General features: G+C 45.1%; 1 non-coding gene across 1 annotated transcript; it reads right to left on the bottom strand.

Moving 5' to 3' along the window:
* Window positions 1-953: 953 nt before the first annotated feature.
* On the bottom strand, window positions 954-1,108 carry LOC126264094 (5.8S ribosomal RNA). The gene has a single exon (XR_007546923.1). It is a non-coding gene; the product is annotated as a 5.8S ribosomal RNA (ribosomal RNA).
* Between the last annotated feature and the right edge of the window lie 19,421 nt (window positions 1,109-20,529).

Raw genomic sequence — 20,529 nt, 5'->3', positions numbered from 1 at the left:
CTACCTGAATAATTTCTTTTATCTCGTCATACATTTCATCTATTTCTTCATCATCTGCAGAGCTAGTTGGCATATAAACTTGTACTACTGTAGTAGGCATGGGCTTTGTGTCTATCTTGGCCACAATAATGCGTTCACTATGCTGTTTGTAGTAGATAACCCGCACTCCTATTTTTTTATTCATTATTAAACCTACTCCTGCATTACCCCTATTTGATTTTGTATTTATAACCCTGTAATCACCTGACCAAAAGTCTTGTTCCTCCTGCCACCGAACTTCACTAATTCCCACTATATCTAACTTTAACCTATCCATTTGCCTTTTTAAATTTTCTAACCTACCTGCCCGATTAAGTGATCTGACATTCCACGCTCCGATCCGTAGAACGCCAGTTTTCTTTCTCCTGATAACGACGTCCTCTTGAGTAGTCCCCGCCCGGAGTTCCGAATGGGGGACTATTTTACCTCCGGAATATTTTACCCAAGAGGACGCCATCATCATTTAATCATACAGTAGAGCTGCATGTCCTCGGGAAAAATTACGGCTGTAGTTTCCCCTTGCTTTCAGCCGTTCGCAGTACCAGCACAGCAAGGCCGTTTTGGTTAATGTTACAAGGCCAGATCAGTCAATCATCCAGACTGTTGCCCCTGCAACTACTGAAAAGGCTGCTGCCCCTCTTCACGAACCACATGTTCGTCTGGCCTCTCAACAGATACCCCTCCGTTGTGGTTGCACCTACGGTACGGCCATCTGTATCGCTGAGGCACGCAAGCCTCCCCACCAACGGCAAGGTCCATGGTTCATGGGGGGTAATAAAAGAAAACGGTATGCGAACCGCCAGGCGACGGGCGCGCATCGCTCGTTTCAGGGGACATGGCCGGCCCCACAGGCCGGCACGACACACCCACGTCTCCGAAGCGGGACAAACGCCGCGCGCTTCAGTTTACGTAGCCGACCCTCAGCCAGACGTGGCCCGGGAACGGAATCCATGGACCGCAATGTGCGTTCGAAACGTCGATGTTCATGTGTCCTGCAGTTCACATGTCGACGCGCAATTTGCTGCGTTCTTCATCGACCCACGAGCCGAGTGATCCACCGTCCTGGGTGATCTTTTTACAGTTTCCACTGTCTCTTTCAAAACAGTTGCATAGGCGGGACTGAGGCGTTCGACGGCCCCTGTTCCAGTGTTTTGTGTCCAACGGCCTCACGGCCACTACTTTGTTGTCGACAGCGACTGTTGATCAGACATAAATGTGTCTTCACAAGTGCATGAGGGCAGTGTGATAGGACTACTTCTTTTCTCTGTATACACAACTGATCTAACGGACGGAGTGAGCCGCAGTCTGCAATTGTTTTCTGATGACGCTGTGATATAAGGGAGAACACCGTCGTTTGGGGAGTGTTGAAGGGTACAGGATGACAGACAGAATTTATAATTGGTGTCATGAATGGCAACATGCTGTAAACGTAGAAAAATGTAGGAAAACAATCATGTAATGTTCTAATAGATTATCAGTGCCGTGCTGCTTGACACTGTCATGTCGATTAAATATCTGGGCACAACGATGTAACTCAATTTGAAATGGAACGAGCACGTTAGTACGGTATTAGGGAACGTGAATGGCCGACTGTATTGTATTGGGATAATTTTAGGATAGTAGAGCTCATCTATAAAGGACAGAGCTCTTAGTGCATTTGTGCGACCCATTTCTGAGTACTGCTTGAATGTTTGGGATCTCCAGCAGGAAGTCATCGAAGCAATTCACAAACGTGCTGACAGATTTGTTACTGGCAGATTTGATCAACATGCGAGTTTCCCGAAGATGCTCCGTGAACTCCAACAGGAATTCCTGGAGGGAAAACGATGTTCTTTTCGCGAAACACTGTTGATAAAATTTAGAGAACATTCGTTTTCCACTGAGTGTAGAACGATTCTACGGCAGCCAACTAACTTTCCCAAAAATATAAAGAAGGAAAGATAAAAGCAATAAGGGTTTGGGTGGGGTAGTGTAGGTAGTCGTTTTTCCGTCTCTTCATTTAGAAGAGGAAAGGGTGAGAGAATGCACCATGCGTCGTATGTTGTATTGCGAAGTGTATCTGTAGATGTACATCTTCTAAAGGGAATCAGACAGTGGTCCCCACATAAAAATCATATTCAGTAAATGCTACGTTATGGAATCGAACATGGGAAAAGAATGTCCAGATGTAATTTTGGCTGCAATTGGTCGAGAGAAAAGTGTCAGAGAATTTAGATGACTCATTCTCTGGCTGTGGCTGATTAATGTGGTTTTTCTTCAGTGCTTTACCGGATCACCAGTCGTTCCCCCGCATCCGTCACCAACCAACCTAAACATCACACAGCACTTAGTTCTCAGTAATAGAGCCAACTGGTAGTATGGTAGAAGCACTGGACTCATGTTCAAGAGGAAGGGACTTTAAATTGCTGTATAGACATCCTGAATTACACATTCCGATATTTTATTGTAACGCATCGGCGGAATGTAAGTCATAGCCATCGATATGAATCAATTCTCCGTCTTCCTACAAAGTCAGACCCCAATTCTCTTCCCTGAATTAGAGGACGTCAGAGTCCTTGGCAAGCACTACATTTTTACTATACATTCATAACGCCCGCGGTTAGACTAACACTCAAAACTAACATAGCTTTACGGAATGAGCAACAATATTTTCGTCAATCTACCAAATCATCACTGCTGTTGTCGAGAAAAATGACCTGAATGAAGATCAGGAAATGCGGAGGAACAGTCGATAAAGCAATAACGAAAAGAAAAGAATTAGAATACATAACTTATCGATGAAAGAGAGATAACGCCTCAGTGTCAAACTGAATTGCATGCCCATTATAGCTAGTTTCAGAAAAGGTAGAGCGAGTAAGAGTTACCCAAAACGACTGTGGTGCGAGTTTGGAGACTGGGGAGTCGGATTGTAGTCTATTTTTAGTGTTTTGATGCGGTTTATTATCTTTTGAAGGTTGACTGCTGTTCTAATGTGCCTTACTGAAAATGACAGTTGTGCGTGTGTGGAGACTTCGGATCGTGGTCTATTTTTAGTGCTTTGGTGGGGTTTATTTTCTTTTGAAGATTGCCTCCTGTTCTTAAATGGCCTATCCGAAACGACCATGGTGCGAGTGTGTAGACAGGGGACACCGTGTGTTGTCTATTTTTAGTTCAAAAATGGTCCAAATGGCTCTGAGCACTATGGGACTTAACATCTGGGGTCATAAGTCCCCTAGAACTTAGAACTACTTGAACCTCACTAACCTAAGGACATCACACACATCCAAGCCGGAGGCAGGATTCGAACCTGCGACCGTAGCGGTCACGCGGTTCCAGACTGAAGCGCCTAGAACCGCTCGGCCACAGCGGCTGGCAAAAGATGTGTGTGAATTCCTATGGGACTTAACTGCTAAAGTCATCAGTCGCTGCCCGCATCTCGTGGTCGTGCGGTAGCGTTCTCGCTTCCCACGCCCGGGTTCCCGGGTTCGATTCCCGGCGGGGTCAGGGATTTTCTCTGCCTCGTGATGGCTGGGTGTTGTGTGATGTCCTTAGGTTAGTTAGGTTTAAGTAGTTCTAAGTTCTAGGGGAACTGATGACCATAGATGTTAAGTCCCATAGTGCTCAGAGCCATTTGAACCATTTTTGAATAACTTGAAGAGATGAATTAGTGAAAGGAGCAGAGGATCAAATAGTTAAAACGACAATGCCTAGTACAAACACACTCAGCCATGCCCGAGGGAGGACTCGAACCTCCGCCGGGACCAGCCGCACAGTCCCTGACTGTAGCGTCCTAGACCGCTCTGCTAATCCCGCGCGTTCTATTTTTGGTGTTCTGATGCTTTTTATTATCTACTGAAGATTGACTGGTGTTTTTAAGTGGATGTTGTAATGACCTGTTTTGTTCTGTTTTGTGTTCCGGACTGTTTGGTAGCAAGAGGATGTTCAATTGTTACCACTGGGTAATAAGTGTCAGAACAATTTTAATGTGTTACGGCATCCAAACTAAATAACACGTTCACACCATGTTTGGCTTATGTAACACACGATGTCACAAAGTTTTGGTGTTCTTCAGTGGACCTCAACATGTGTGCTTTTGATGATACGTACAATATCCAGTCCGTATTCACGTTCTATCCACATTCGGCACAACATATCGGCATCTACTTAGCCTACGGCTGCTACGATTCGGTTCTTTAAATAGTGATGTGGTTGACAGGCATTTGGTAGCCGACAGAAGAAGTCCATTGGTGTAAAGTCAGGTGACCAAGGAGGTCAGGGAATCGAACCCCAATGCGAATTCAGCGATCTGGAAACATCTGGTGCAGAACATCTCGCGAAGTTGTAGCCCAGTGTGGAGGTGCACCACTTGGTTGGAAAACGACAGTGTCTTGGCGGTCAGCCAGTTGTAGTAATGCAAACAGCTCCGGCATATTAAGGTAACTGTCAGAATTAACTGTTTTTTTTTTTTTCTGAGAAAAACATGGTCCCACATTGCTATCAACCGTCAAACAATAGTATACATTCACTTTCGGGCTGTCACGTATCTCTTCTGTCACAGTATTCGGAATGGTTGTGCGCAAGAAGAGAACAATGTGTATTTTTATCTTATCACACATATGGAATGATGCTTAATGAGAAAATGCTAGGTTGCTTAGAAATTTTCCATTCTTCTGTTAATGATGAAGAACGTCCACAGAGAATTGTAAACGTTGGGGATATGATGCTTCACATCAACGCGTCCTGTCTGCATAAAATTCTTGTACCACCTGCATACCAACATCCGTTTCCTATACCCTGTTTGGAAGCTCCTTTGAACCTGCGTGTCAGATTTGGTCTGAATACACCATTACACACACTGATCCTTCTCTTGAACCGCTGTCATTACGCCTCACTCACGACAACCTGGAATACATGAAAACTTTGTGAGCCTGTCACGTAAGCCAAGCCAAACATAGTGTGAATATGTAATTAGTTTTGGTACTGAAACGCATTGAGGTTATAGCGTATCTTTTGAGACACGTTGTATATGTTGTGGTGTGAATCGCTGAGATGAACAGCAGTCCTTCTTTATAATCACAAGTGACAAAGTACTGCTCGTAGCTTGTAGCTTTATATCAGTTAAATGGTCTTATCTGCATCTACATTTACATGGTTTCTCTGCAATTCACACTTACGTGCCTCCCAGAGGATTCATCGAACCATTTTCATACTACTTCTCTACCATTCCACTCTCGAATGGCGCGTGGGAAAAAGGAACTACTAAATCTTTCCGATCGAGCTCTTTCTCTTATTTCATTATGATGATCATTTCTACCTACGTATGTGGTGTCAACAAAATATTTTCGCATTCGGAAGAGAAAGTTGGTGATTCAAATTTCGTAAACAGATCTCGCCGCAAAGAAAACCGCCTTTGTTTCAGTGACTGCCACCCCAACTCGCGTATCATATCAGTGACACTCTCACCCCTCTTGCGCGATAACGCGAAACGAGATGCCCTTCTTTGCACTTTTTCGACGTCCACCGTCAATCCTACCTTGTAAGGATCCCTTACCGTTCAATAATATTCCAGCAGAGGACTGACAAGTGTAATGCAGGCTGTCTTGTTAGTGGGTTTGTCACATTTTATAAGTGTTCTGCCAACAAAGTGCAGTCTTTGTTTCGCCTTACCCACAATATTATCTATATGGTCTTTCCAGTTTAAGTTGCTCGTAATTGTAATTCCTAGGTATTTAGTAGAACTGACAGCCCTTAGATTTGAGCGATTTATCGTTTACACAAAATTTATCGGATTTATTTTTGTACCCATGTGGATGACCACGCACATTTCTTTGTTTAGTGCTAATTGCCACTTTTCGCACAATACTGAAATCCTCTCTAGATCATTTTGTAATTGGAATTGATCGTCTGATGATTTCACTAGACGGTAAATTACAGCGTCACCTGCAAACAATCTAAGGGGACTGCTCAGATTATCACCTAGATCATTTATATAAATCAGTAAGAGCAGAGGGCCTATGACTCTACCTTGCGGAACGCCAGATATCACTTATGATCTACTCGATGATTTACCGTCTATTGCTACGAACTGTGACATCTCGGAGAGGAAATCACGAATCCAGTCACACAACTGAGACTATTCTCCATATGCATGCAATTTTATTAATAGTTGCTTGTGAGGAACGGTATCAAAAGCCTTCTGGAAATCTAGGAATATGGAATCGTTCTGATATCCCTTGTCGACAGCACTCACAGACACATGGTACGAACACCATTACTACTACACTTTTGCTGCTAAAAGTTATTTAGGATATCAATTTAACTTGAAAAATGTTTTTCAATCTTTACTTTCAAACAATTACCCAGTTCAGAAACACAGATGATCAAAAGCACTGTGAACGCTGTCAACCGCAAGTCGGAACGTCTGTCTTCTGGTGTCTTTTCAGCCACATCACGTGATGAGGAATATACATAAAAGGAGCAGAGATGAACAGGAAATTATTTTAGTGACGACACGGACTGTACGTAGGAAAATCCACTGACATACCGACGTTGACTAAGGGCTGATCGTTAAGGCCCGGCTCCTGGAAACGAACATCTCAATAACAACGAAGCTGGTCTATTGTTCGCATGGTACTGTGGGAGGAAGTGGTTCAAGGAGAATGAAACCAAGTGTGAGTGACAAGGTATGGGAAGTTCACGCTCACCATAGAACATGGAGATCGGAGGCTCACTCGCTCCGTAAAGCAGGATAGGCAGCCATCTGTGGGAAAGACGTGTTAGTAGAGACACACGTGTTTTGGCCCAAATCATTCAGCTTACGTTACTGAATATAGGACTCCACAGCAGACGAATCCTTTGTGTTCCGACGTTAACCCAATGACATCGCCATCTACGTCTGCAGTGGGCACATGATCGTTGAGACTGAACCGTTGATGAATGGTGTCGCTTGGTCGGGCGAATCGTGTTTCTTTTCATACCAGGTCGATGGAGGTGTCCGGATACGCCGTCATTCTGGTGAGCGACAACTCAAACGACGCACTGTTAGGGGCAGTGTTATGCTAAGGTGGACTTGTGTTAGTAATCGAAGGCGCTATAACAGCTGTGGACGAAGTAATAAAACGGTTGAATCGTGCCTAACACCAAAAAACTGTTCCGCTACGAACGTATGGTTGATGGACGTAGGGTCACTGTTCTTGACTGCCACAGCTTTTTCAAATTAAATTGGAATTGAACAAATGGCTACCCTGAACTGGTACGTAGCTGCGAACAAAATTAACTCCGCACACCGATCACTATTGTCGACGTACACCTTTTTGAAATGCATGGAACAAGAAAATCAAAGGTTCACCTTTTTCGAAACCCCGTAAGTGTCTCCCACTCCGAGGCGTAAGTTTCACATTTGGCTCCAAGGTGCCTACAACCTTCCTCTGTTATTGTGCAAAAGCGTGGCAACCTGCGACGACGTCCTCGGGCTCCGCGACGCTACAAACACCAAGGAACTCGACAAATGCGAAAAAAGGTCTCAGCTCAGAAATTTTGTAAGCTATAAGGTGAGTTGATGACGTATGATTGGCACCCCAATTCACTAAAATTCTGGCCAACCTCATCACGTCTCTCGGAAGCTTCTGCACCAACTTAATCTTGCGGCTGTTCTAGCGCCTGAAGGTAGGGAAATCTCAAATAAGGCATGTCGAAGGAGTTTCCTACCCTCAGGCATTAGAGTAACGGCGAGACTAAATTGGTTTCGAAGTTTCAGATACTTACATATTTAAATTACTCAACAAAGCTGTGAAGGTGTCACCGAGGATGTTGCCGAACCTTTGCCGTTTAATTCAAGCACATGATGATGTATCATCACCCCGTAATCAGACCACAGGAGGACGCGAAACAGAAGCGCTGGAAAAAAAAAAAAATTGCGTGAGATCAAGTTCAGATTTCGTCGAATGGTTTTGAACGTCCCCTTGTGGGTCCACCCTGTATATCAGAGATTAAACACTCCATAGGGGTGCGATTACGTTTAGTAAGGTACATAGAGTAGGGTTGAAACGCCGTTGGGTGGCAGCAGCGAAGAAAGCCGTCAAAAACATCATCTTGCTCAACGCACTGCCAAATACCGTTTTCGACTGCGAAATGTGTGTGTATCAACGCCCCAAATTGAGGGGTGGTTCAATTTACGCCCTTCATGCCACACACTGAGGCCTTTTCGTGTCGATTCTGAGCAGTGGTGCGTCTAAACGTTCCCATCGACCACCCGTAAGAAAAACAGAGGTGGCAAAGCTAGGGGCCAAATGTGAGTAACAGCGGTTTTACGTTATCCCATCTTGTACATGTCCACTGTGATGTTGGGCAGAATCATGGTGAAAGCAACGGTGTCAGCGTAACATCGTTAACTCAGACCTGACATCAATTTGCGAGCTGTGGCGGCACCTCGCTGGAACACGGATTCGTGAATGCGCATTATAGTCTACTGACTGGTTTGATGCGGCCCGCCACGAATTCATTTCCTGTGCTAACCTCTTCATCTCAGAGTAGCACTTGCAACCTACGTCCTCAATTATATACTTGACGTATTCCAATCTCTGTCTTCCTCTACAGTTTTTTCCCTCTACAGCTCCCTCTAGTACCATGGAAGTCATTCCCTCATTCCTTAGCAGATGTCCTATCATCCTGTCCCTTCTCCTTATCAGTGTTTTCCACATATTCCTTTCCTCTCCGATTCTGCGTAGAACCTCCTCATTCCTTACCTTATCAGTCCACCTAATTTTTAACATTCGTCTATAGTACCACATCTCAAATGCTTCGATTCTCTTCTGTTCCGGTTTTCCCACAGTCCATGTTTCACTACCATACAATGCTGTACTCCACACGTACATCCTCAGAAATTTCTTCCTCAAATTAAGGCCGGTATTTGATATTAGTAGACTTCTCTTGGACAGAAATGCCTTTTTTGCCATAGCGAGTCTGCTTTTGATGTCCTCCTTGCTCCGTCCGTCATTGGTTATTTTACTGCCTAGGTAGCAGAATTCCTTAACTACATTGACTTCGTGACCATCAATCCTGATGTTAAGTTTCTCGCTGTTCTCATTTCTACTACTTCTCATTACCTTCGTCTTTCTCCGATTTACTCTCAAACCATACTGTGTACTCATTAGACTGTTCATTCCGTTCAGCAGATCATTTAATTCTTCTTCTCTTTCACTCAAGATAGCAATGTCAACAGCGAATCGTATCATTGATATCCTTTCACCTTGTATTTTAATTCCACTCCTGAACCTTTCTTTTATTTCCATCACTGCTTCCTCGATGTACAGATTGAAGAGTAGGGGCGAAAGGCTACAGCCTTGTCTTACACCCCTCTTAATACGAGCACTTCGTTCTTGATCGTCCACTCTTATTATTCCCTCTTGGTTGTTGTACATATTGTATATGACCCGTCTTTCCCTATAGCTTACCCCAACTTTTTTCAGAATCTCGAACAGCTTGCACCATTTTATATTGTCGGACGCTTTTTCCAGGTCGACAAATCCTATGAAAGTGTCTTGATTTTTCTTAGCCTTGCTTCCATTATTAGCCGTAACGTCAGAATTGCCTCTCTCGTCCCTTTACTTTTCCTAAAGCCAAACTGATCGTCACCTAGCGCATTCTCAATTTTCTTTTCCATTCTTCTGTATATTATTCTTGTAAGCAGCTTCGATGCGTGAGCTGTTAAGCTGATTGTGCGATAATTCTCGCACTTGTCAGCTCTTGCCGTCTTCGGAATTGCGTGGACGATGCTTTTCCGAAAGTCAGATGGTATGTCGCCAGACTCATATATTCTACACACCAACGTGAATAGTCGTTTTGTTGCCACTTCCTCCAATGATTTTAGAAATTCTGGTGGAATGTTATCTATCCCTTCTGCCTTATTTGACCGTAAGTCCTCCAAAGCTCTTTTAAATTCCGATTCTAATACTGGATCTCTTCCAAATCGACTCCTGGTTCTTCTTCTATCACATCAGACAAATCTTCACCATCATAGAGGCTTTCAATATATTCTTTCCACCTATCTGCTCTCTCCTCTGCATTTAACAGTGGAATTCCCGTTGCACTCTTAATGTTACCACCGTTGCTTTTAATGTCACCAAAGGTTGTTTTGACTTTCCTGTATGCTGAGTCTGTCCTTCCGACAATAATATCTTTTTCGATGTCTTCACATTTTTCCTGCAGCCATTTCGTCTTAGCTTCCCTGCACTCCCTCTTTATTTCATTCCTCAGCGACTTGTATTCCTGTATTCCTGATTTTCCCGGAACATGTTTGTACTTCCTCCTTTCATCAATCAACTGAAGTATTTCTTCTGTTACCCATGGTTTCTTCGCAGCTACCTTCTTTGTACCTATGTTTTCCTTTCCAACTTCTGTGATGGCCCTTTTTAGAGATGTCCATTCCTCTTCAACTGTACTGCCTACTGCGCTATTCGTTATTGCTGTATCTATAGCGTTAGAGAACTTCAAACGTATCTCGTCATTCCTTAGTACTTCCGTATCCCACTTCTTTGCGTATTGATTCTTCCTGACTAATGTCTTGAACTTCAGCCTACTCTTCATCACTACTATATTGTGATCTGAGTCTATATCTGCTCCTGGGTACGCCTTACAATCCAGTATCTGATTTCGGAATCTCTGTCTGGCCAACGGATATAAAATTGATCTAAGGCTGGTGTAATGCAACGCAATCTGTAGAAGAAAAATGACAGACAAGACAGTTACTAAACATTTGTGATCGTGTCTCATGCTGATCGTGCATTTAGATATAAATGCAATTACTAGTATTAGTCGAATAATCATCTGCTCTCACACATACACAACTACACATCGCCAGGCAATTGTAGTGTCACGACTTTCAGATCGCTAGGGTTGGCAGTAATCTGAAATAGATAACCGTGGACACGAAGTGTTGAGAATGACAAGGTCTTTTAAAAACAGTACATGTGCCGTCGGCAGAGAATCTACCGTGTTGTTACTACAGCTAGTCGACTAAGGGCTCATAACATACTAATTTATGTAGGTTACCAGTTACTAATGTATGTACATGTGTGGCCTGAGATGCCACTCTGTAGTGTCAGTATTCGCTCATGAGCAAAAACGTCTGGTCTACATCCTTGCACTGTCCCAAACCAAACACTTCTTGTTCTTCTGTAGATAGTCTTCTCTAATTCGGAGCTAACAAACAGGTCTGTGCGGCGCAGCATATTAAATTCGATGGCAATAGCCTCCAACTTTCCACTATTACACTACTGGCCATTATAATTGCTACACCAAGAAGAAATGCAGATGATAAATGGGTATTCAATGGACAAATATATTATACTAGAACTGACATCTGATTACATTTTCATACAATTTGGGTGCAAGGATCCTGAGAAATCAGTATCCAGAACAACCACCCCTAGCCGTAATAACGGCCTTGATACGCCTGAGCACTGAGTCAAACAGAGTTTGAAGGGCGTGTACAGATACAGCTGCCCATGCAGCTTCAACACGAGACCACAGTTCATCAAGAGTAGTGACTGGCGTATTGTGACGAGCCAGTTGCTCGGCCACCATTGACCAGACGTTTCCAGTTGGTGAGAGATCTGGAGAAAGAGCTGTCCAGGGCAGCAGTCGAACATTTCCTGTATCTAGAAAGGCCCGTACAGGACCTGCAACATGCGGTCGTGCATTATCCTGCTGAAATGTAGGGTTTCGCCGCGATCGAATGAAGGGTAGAGCCACTGGTCGTAACATATCAAAATGTAACGTCCACTGTTCAAAGTGCCGTCAATGCGAACAAGAGGTGACCCAGACGTGTAACCAATGGCACCCCATACCATCACGCCGGGTGATACGCCAGTATGGCGATGACGAATACACGCTTGCAATGTGCGTTCACCGCGATGTCGCCAAACACGTATGCGACCATCACGATGCTGTAAACAGAGCCTGGATTCATCCGAAAAAATTACGTTTTGCCATTCGTGCACCCAGGTTCGTCGTTGAGTACACCATCGCAGGCGCTCCTGTCTGTGATGCAGCGTCAAGCGTAACTGAAGCCATGGTCTCCGAGCTGATAGTCCATGCTGCTGCAAACGTCTTCGAACTGTTCGTGCGGATGGTTGTTGTCTTGCAAACGTCCTCATCTGTTGACTCAGGGATCGAGACGTGGCTGCACGATCCGTTACAGCCATGCGGTTAAGATGCCTGTCATCGCGCCTAATACGAGTAATTGCAGTAGTTACAATTTTCAACAACAGATGGCGTTGCAAGTGATGTGAAAGATATAGAAGACAACGCAGTCTGTGGGTGCGCCATTCTGTACGTCGTCTTTCTGCTGTAAGCGTGTGCTGTTCACAACGTGCAAGTGCGCTGTAGACAACATGGTTTATTCCTTAGAACAGAGGATTTTTCTGGTGTTGGAATTCCACCGCCTAGAACACAGTGTTGTTGCAACAAGACGAAGTTTTCAACGGAGGTTTAATGTAACCAAAGGACCGAAAAGCGATACAATAAAGGATCTGTTTGAAAAATTTCAACGGACTGGGAACGTAACGGATGAACGTGCTGGAAAGGTAGGGCGACCGCGTACGGCAACCACAGAGGGCAATGCGCAGCTAGTGCAGCAGGTGATCCAACAGCGGCCTCGAGTTTTCGTTGGCCGTGTTGCAGCTGCGGTCCAAATGACGCCAACGTCCATGTATCGTCTCATGAGCCAGAGTTTACACCTCTATCCATACAAAATTCAAACGCGGCAACCCCTCAGCGCCGCTACCATTGCTGCACGAGAGACATTCGCTAACGATATAGTGCACAGGATTGATGACGGCGATATGCATGTGGGCAGCATTTGGTTTACTGACGAAGCTTATTTTTACCTGGACGGCTTCGTCAATAAACAGAACTGGCGCATATGGGGAACCGAAAAGCCCCGTGTTGCAGTCCCATCGTCCCTGCATCCTCAAAAAGTACTGGTCTGGGCCGCCATGTCTTCCAAAGGAATCATTGGCCCATTTTTCAGATCCGAAACGATTACTGCATCACGCTATCTGGACATTCTTCGTGAATTTGTGGCGGTACAAACTGCCTTTGACGACACTGCGAACACCTCGTGGTTTATGCAAGGTGGTGCCCGGCCACATCGCACGGCCGACGTCTTTAATGTCCTGAATGAATATTTCGATGATCGTGTGATTGCTTTGGGCTATCCGAAACATACAGGAGGCGGCGTTAATTGGCCTCCCTATTCGCCAGACATGAACCCCTGTGACTTCTTTCTGTGGGGACACTTGAAAGACCAGGTGTACCGCCAGAATCCAGAAACAATTGAACAGCTGAAGCAGTACATCTCATCTGCATGTGAAGCCATTCCGCCAGACACGTTGTCAAAGGTTTCGGGTAATTTCATTCAGAGACTACGCCATATTATTGCTACGCATGGTGGATATGTGGAAAATATCGTACTATAGAGTTTCCCAGACCGCAGCGCCATCTGTTGTTGAAAATTGTAACTACTGTAATGTAGAAAGTTTGTCTGCCTGAAAATGTACTGTTGTCCCAAGCATATTGCAACAAACGGTGTATTTCTATCGCTGCTCGTTTAGTTTTTATTGCCGTTTCAAATATACCGGTAATTTTTGAAACACCCTGTATATATATATATATATATATATATATATATATATATATATATATATATACATATATATCACCTCGTTTCCCAGAACTCCTGAAGATAGACGTTGACTGTGGATATTGTATCATAGACGCAGCCCCTTTGACTGTTCAGAGATGTTACTAAACCCGCCCAAAAATGTCAACAACCATGCATGACCAGCGCCTGTTAGATGCAGGGGCTCCGACAGCAGATCAATTCCAGTCATTCCACCATGAGGGAGGTACAGGGCTAGTGTTATCTGTAGTTCAACCATGCCTAGACGGTAAATACCGCGGTTGCATCGCGTCCGCATTGTTACTTTGTGCCAGGAAGGACTCTCAACAAGGGAAGTGTCCAAACCGTCTCGGAGTGGACCAAAGCGATGTTGTTCGGACATGGAGCGGATACAGAGAGACAGGAACTGTCGATGACATACCTCATTTGGATCGCCCAAGGGCTACTATCGCTACCTACGGATTATGGCTCGGAGGAATCCAGACAGCAACGCCACCATGTTGAACAATGCTTTCCGTGCAGCCGCAGGACGTCGTGATACGACTCAAACTGTGGGCAATAGACTGCATGACGTGCAACTTCACTCCCGACGTCCATCATAGTTTATTATTCAAATTTCACAGATTCATAAAAAGAGCTAAAAATAAATTTTAACATCCCACGACACCATGCAGCGCGGTACACATGGTCCCAACAACATGCCGAATGGACCGCTCAGGATTGGCATCACGCTCTCTTCACCGATGAGTGTCGCATATGCCTTCAACCAGACAACCGTCGGAGACGTGTTTGGAGGCAACCCGGTCAGGCTGAACGCCTTAGACACACTGTCCAGCGAGTGCAGCAAGGTGGAGGTTCCCTGATGTTTTGGTGTGGCACTATGTAGGACCAACGTACACCGCTAGTGGTCATGGAAGGCGCCGTAACGGCTGTACGGTACATGAATGCCGTCCTCCGACCAAGAGTGCAACCATATCGGCAGAATACTGGCGAGGCGTTTGTCTTCATGGACGACAATTCGCGCTCCCATCGTGCACATTTTGTGATTGACTTCTTTCAGGGTAACGATATCGCTCGAGTAGAGCGGCCAGCATGTTCTCCAGACATAAACGCTATGAACATGCCTGGAATAGATTGAAAAGGGCTGTGTATGGACGACGTGACCCACCAACCATTCTGTGTGATCTATGCCGAGTCGGCGTTGAGGAGTGGGTCAATCTGGACTAACAGTGCCTTGATGAACTTGTGGGTAGTATGCCACGACGAATACAGGCATGCATCAATGCAAGAGAACGTGCTACTGGGTATTAGAGGGACCGGTGTGTAAAGCAATCTGGACCACCTTCTCTGAAGGTCTCGCCATATGGTGGTACAACAGGCCATATGTGGTTTTCATAGGCAATAAAAAAGTGTGGAAATGATGTTTAAGTTAATCCCTAATCCAATTTTCTGTACATGTTCCGGAACTCTCGGAACCGAGATGATGCAAAAAATGTTGGTGTGTGTATATACTGAAGAGCCAGAGAAACTGGTACACCTGCCTAAAAACGTGTAGGGCCCTCACGGGTATGCAGAAATACCGCACACAACGTGGCATGGAGTCGACTAAAGTCTGAAGTAATGCTGGAGGTGATTGACACCATGATTCCTGCACGGCTGTCCACAAATTCGTAAGAGTACGATGGGGTGGAGAGCTATTCCGAACAGCACGTTACAAGGCATTCGAGATACGCTCAATAATGTTCATGTCTGGGGAGTCTGGTGGCCAGCGGAAGTGTTTAAACATAGAAAAGTGTTGCTGGAGCCACTCTGTAGCAGTTCTGGGTGTATGGGGTATTGCATTGTGCTGCTGGAATTTCCCAAGTCCGTAAGAATGCACACTGTACATGAATGGATTCAGGTGATCTGACAGGATTCTTACGTACGTGTTACCTGCCAGAGTCGTGTCCAGACGTCTCAGGGTCCCCTATCACTCCACATGCACTCGCCCCACACCTTTAGAGTCTCCACCACCTGGAACAGTCCCCTGCAGATATGCAGAGTCCATGGATTCGTGATGTTGTATCAATATCCGTACACGTCCAACCACTCGATACAATTTGAAACGAAATTCATCCAACTAGACAACACGTTTGCAGTCATCAACGGTCCAATGTCGGTGTTGATGAGCACAGACTGGGCGTAAAGCTTTGTGTCATGCAGTCAGCAAGGGTACACGGGTTGGCCTTCGGCTCCGAAGTCCCATATCGATGATGTTTCGTGAACTGGTTTCACGCTGACATTTGTTAATGGTCCAGCACTGAAATCTGCAGCAATTTGCAGAAGGGTTGCACTTCTGTCAGATTCAATGATTCTCTTCAGTCGTCGCTGGTCCCGTCCCAGCAGCATCTTTTTTCCGACCTCAGAGATGTTGATTTCATGTTTTACTGCGTTCTTGATATTCACGGTACAATCGTGAAGTGGTCGTACAGGAAAATCTCCACTTCATCGCTAGCTCTGAGATGCTGGGTTCCACAACTCGTGTGCCGGCCGTTGTGGCCGAGTGGTTCTAGGCGCGTCAGTCCGCAACAGCACTGCTGCCACGCTCGCAGGTTCGAATCCTGTCTCGGGCATGGATGTGTGTGCTGTCCTTAGGTTAGTTAGGTTTAAGTAGTTTTAAGTGTAGGGGACTGATGACCTCAGATGTTAAGTCCCATAGTGCTCAGAGCCATTTGAACCATAACTCGTGCACCGACTATAACACCACGTGCAAACTCATTTAAATCTTGATAACCTACCATTGTAGCAGCAGTAACTGATATAACGACTGCGCCCGACACTTGTGTTATACAGGCGTTGCTGACAGCAGCGCCTTATTCTGCCTGCTTGTATATCTCTGTATTGGAATACGCATGCCTGTACCAGTTTCTTTGGAGCTTCAAGTGTGTTTGTAAGATTGGTGACATTTGGTTTCTGGAATTATGTCGATATATACATAAAATCATAAGGTACTAATTATATCAAATCAATAATATACTATATAAATTTACGGTGCTGAATATCTCTTCCACAGTGAACATTATTGCGGACCAGCTGCACCCATTGATGCTCAATGATTTTCCCCAACATCGACGGCAGTTTCCATGAGAATAACTTTTCGTGTCGCAAGGTCGTGATGCAGGGATTTGAAGAGGTTAATTGCGAACTTACGTTGATGTCTTGGCCAGTAGTTTCGCCTGGTATTATTCGAATGGAACGTATATGAGACTCTATTGTGTTGCAGTTCCGCCTCCACAAGCCATCGGCTAGTAATTTACGGGAACTGCGTAACACCTTTTCGAATTGATACCACATAGAATCGCTGCTGTATGACGCTGCAAAGGTTGACCAAAACGCCATTAATCATCAGGTAATCATAATGTTTCGGTTTTTAACTCTATCAATGACATCATATTTTAATAGCGTTCGCGTTTGAACTTTGACTCACTTTTATTTTTAAGCATAATTATCTCCCCTAATCACGAACGTTTGATATCTGATTACGTATCAGACAAAAGAGTGCCTGAGTGGGCGGTATCGAAAAAGCAGCGTAACGTGCCTGTCGAACTCTGAAATTGGCGAACGCCTACACTCGCCGAGGATGCTGGCGAAAATTTTACACCCTGCTAATAAAGCGGCGATGACAGAAGAGAGTGGGGGGTCTTAGTTGGAACGCGGCACAGCTATACACGGGACAAGCTGCCAAAGGCTTCTCGTTTCTCATCTGCAAAAGGCTGGCTCCGTAATTATAACGTGCAGTGCGTATGAGAGAGTCGTCCATTCTAAAAACAAACTTTGTTTTGTGAGACGTAATTGCCTACAACTAATTTAGCAGGCTGAATATTAATGCGCCTGATGTGTTCGTACTACACTGGAAGTTAATTCAGTTCGTTTAACACTGTTGCTAATCCCAGCTGACACCTCGCATTGCTGAAGCGACAAATATTTATTCCCTCAATTAGTGAATGGAATTGTTCTTGTCTTCAATAGATGCTCATTAAAATCTGCAAAAAATCTCAAGTAAGTAAATTGTATTATTCTTGAGTTGGTAACTTTAAACGAAGGGTGACACCAGCTAAAATACCTATACACCGTTTCCAAAACTCCCAAGCAGTGGAATCCAGATGTTTAAATGGTTAAAAATGATGAACATATAATGAATGGAAGCTCATCGGTCAACTCTGTCATGTTGACTATGAACTTAAAAATTTTTTTGATGATAATTGTAATTTCAATGTATAAAACATATTAATAGGTTACAGCATTAATTATTTTCACTCAATTTGTTTATCAATTACAGCGCAGGTTTATTTTCTCTAAGTATCAAGCCACTTATAGAGGCTCATAATGCAACCTCTGTACTTTCAGCATTATGCAGATTGGTATTCTGGTTATCCATGCCCAGTTCTTTAAAATGACTCAATCAACAAATAATTTATTCCGGTTATTTAATTACTTATTCCCTGTTACAGTAGTACTGGTTATTTTCATACGGAGAGGCACCAGAAGATACAACTAAAATTATTGCGAAACAGGTAGTGCGAGTCTACAAGGACCTCAACAAATACAGCTACAATGGATCAACGAGCTTTCATTCAGATTTATATTCATTAGTTTTACCCATATTACATCCTGATTTTACTGCTTGAAAGTTCTGTAAACTAGGTATCAATCCTGTTTTGTTACAAATCGGAAATAACGCATTGCAGACCTCCTGGTTTGTCCGGCTTAACTGTACATATCTTCCCAGCAAAGCGTAAACGACTTTACAACTCGCCTATGGCTCGATAACGAGAAGGAGAAGTTAATCGCTAGTCAGCTTCACTTCGTTGCTGCGTAACATGCAGATTGGATCTGAATATGACTCATCCGCTCTAAAGGAGTAATGCTCTTTTGCCTTAAGCCATAACAGAAACACTGATTATTCTTGAGTCAGCTAAATGTAGCGTTTCCAAATTAGTTATATAGTTATTCAAATCACTATACAGATTGTGTAGTACAAGAATATGGGCATCAGCCAAAGGACTAATCTTCGATTTTTCGTTTATTCAAATGGCACACAAATTTATCGCGAATGGTGGCCTCACATAGGCTGTTACTGAACACAGTGTAGATACAAGAAACCGAAATAATTGATTTTACATTGCGAGCAGAGCGTTCTTAAGCAGTAACGAGTGAATCTAGAGACGTGCATCAAATCACGTAAACCGCAACGAAATATTGAAAATCAACTAGTGCGTACACGTCTTTATACATAAAGACACTGCGGTTGAAATAGCCGGTCACCGTTAACCCATGAGTCTACGTCCACCAGATCTAAGAGTTCCAAAACATTTCTAAGTCCCGAACTAGCACACATAGAAATATTTCTAAGGGCAGAATAACACTCCGGGCCAAGCCACTCTGGCCGCATAAAACTCAGCAAAATCAAGTTCGCCTTCCAAGAAACGAAGACGAAAGCACCATTCACTTTCCTCTATTTAAGAACTTGGTCCTGCGACGCACTGCCTTCCTCGAGAGAGTAGCTTACAACCTGATGAGCACTAACAATATTTATTCATTTTAAATATGCTGCTCTGCAAAACTTAAGGACAACATAGATAAACTACGGTATCTTATTAACAACTTGTAGGAAAATAATAAAAATACGGTAAAACGTTGTTAACGTCTCCTGATCGTGCCATATCGAGCAAGATCAGCCCAACCCCCCCGCAACACGAGGCAGTTAAAGGAACAGGAAAGACAGTGTGTGTTATTCAGCGAACGTCAGACGGGGAAGAATGCTCGGGAACTGGAAGTAAGATAAAATACGACAGGTGTAGCCCAGGAGTTTGGTGGTACTCACAGGATCGTATAACAGCTGGATTGTGTAACAGGCAAAAGGAAACAAACGTCAAAAGGCGGCTGTAATTGCAACGCATTAAACAGGATTCCAAGACACGCAGTCTCACGCATCGCCGCGGTACGGTATCTTCATGGGAATAGTCAACCTGGTATCGGGCTGCGTGGGTATTGAATGCCCCCGGAGCAAATGGACGATAGACGGCAGTGTCGCTGCATCGCTGCACTAGTCTAGTGAGTGTGCCACCGTGCCGTCACGTGAATTCACCGGCCAATAATGGCCCACGTGGCCGGCATAAATACCGCCACAGCTCGACCGCTCATCTCCGGCGGTACCTCGCTACGAGTACCGCCCTTCGATTGTGCCATTCCAGCACTAATCGAAGCAGGTGCCAGCCGTCCCGCCGTCCAGCCAGCCGAGCAGCAACGGTCCAGCAGCAGCAGCAGCAGCAGCGGTCGCAGCGGTCCAGCCAGCCAGCCAGCCAGCCAGCAGCAGAGGTCCAGCAGCAGCAGCAGCAGCAGTCCAGCCAGCCAGCCAGCAGCAGCGGTCCAGCCAGCAGCAGCAGCAACGGTCCAGCCAGCCAGCCAGCAGCAGCGGTCCAGCCAGCAGCAGCAGCAGCGGTCCTGCCAGCCAGCCAGCCAGCCAGCAGCAGCGGTCCAGCCAACAGCAGCAGCAGCGGTCCAGCCAGCCAGCCAGCCAGCCAGCAGCTGCGGTCCAGCAGCAGCAGCAGAAGTCCAGCCAGCCAGCCAGCAGCAGCGGTCCAGCCAGCCAGCCAGCCAGCCAGCAGCAGTGGTCCAGCCAGCAGCAGCCCCGGCCCCGGCCCCATCCGCAGCAGCAGCAGCTGCGGCGTTCCTGCCAGCCTTCGCCAGCGCCAGCAGTGTGGGACTCTGGTCCTCGTCTTGATCCGTCTTCGTCCGTCTTCATCCGTCCCGGGTGCCCTCCTCTTCCACCAAAGATATGAGGTCGACCC

This window comes from Schistocerca nitens, chromosome 6, assembly GCF_023898315.1.
Source record: "Schistocerca nitens isolate TAMUIC-IGC-003100 chromosome 6, iqSchNite1.1, whole genome shotgun sequence".
NCBI classification, from domain to species: domain Eukaryota; kingdom Metazoa; phylum Arthropoda; class Insecta; order Orthoptera; family Acrididae; genus Schistocerca; species Schistocerca nitens.
Note: the sequence above shows the minus strand (reverse complement) of the source record. Positions and strands in the feature narration are given on the sequence as shown.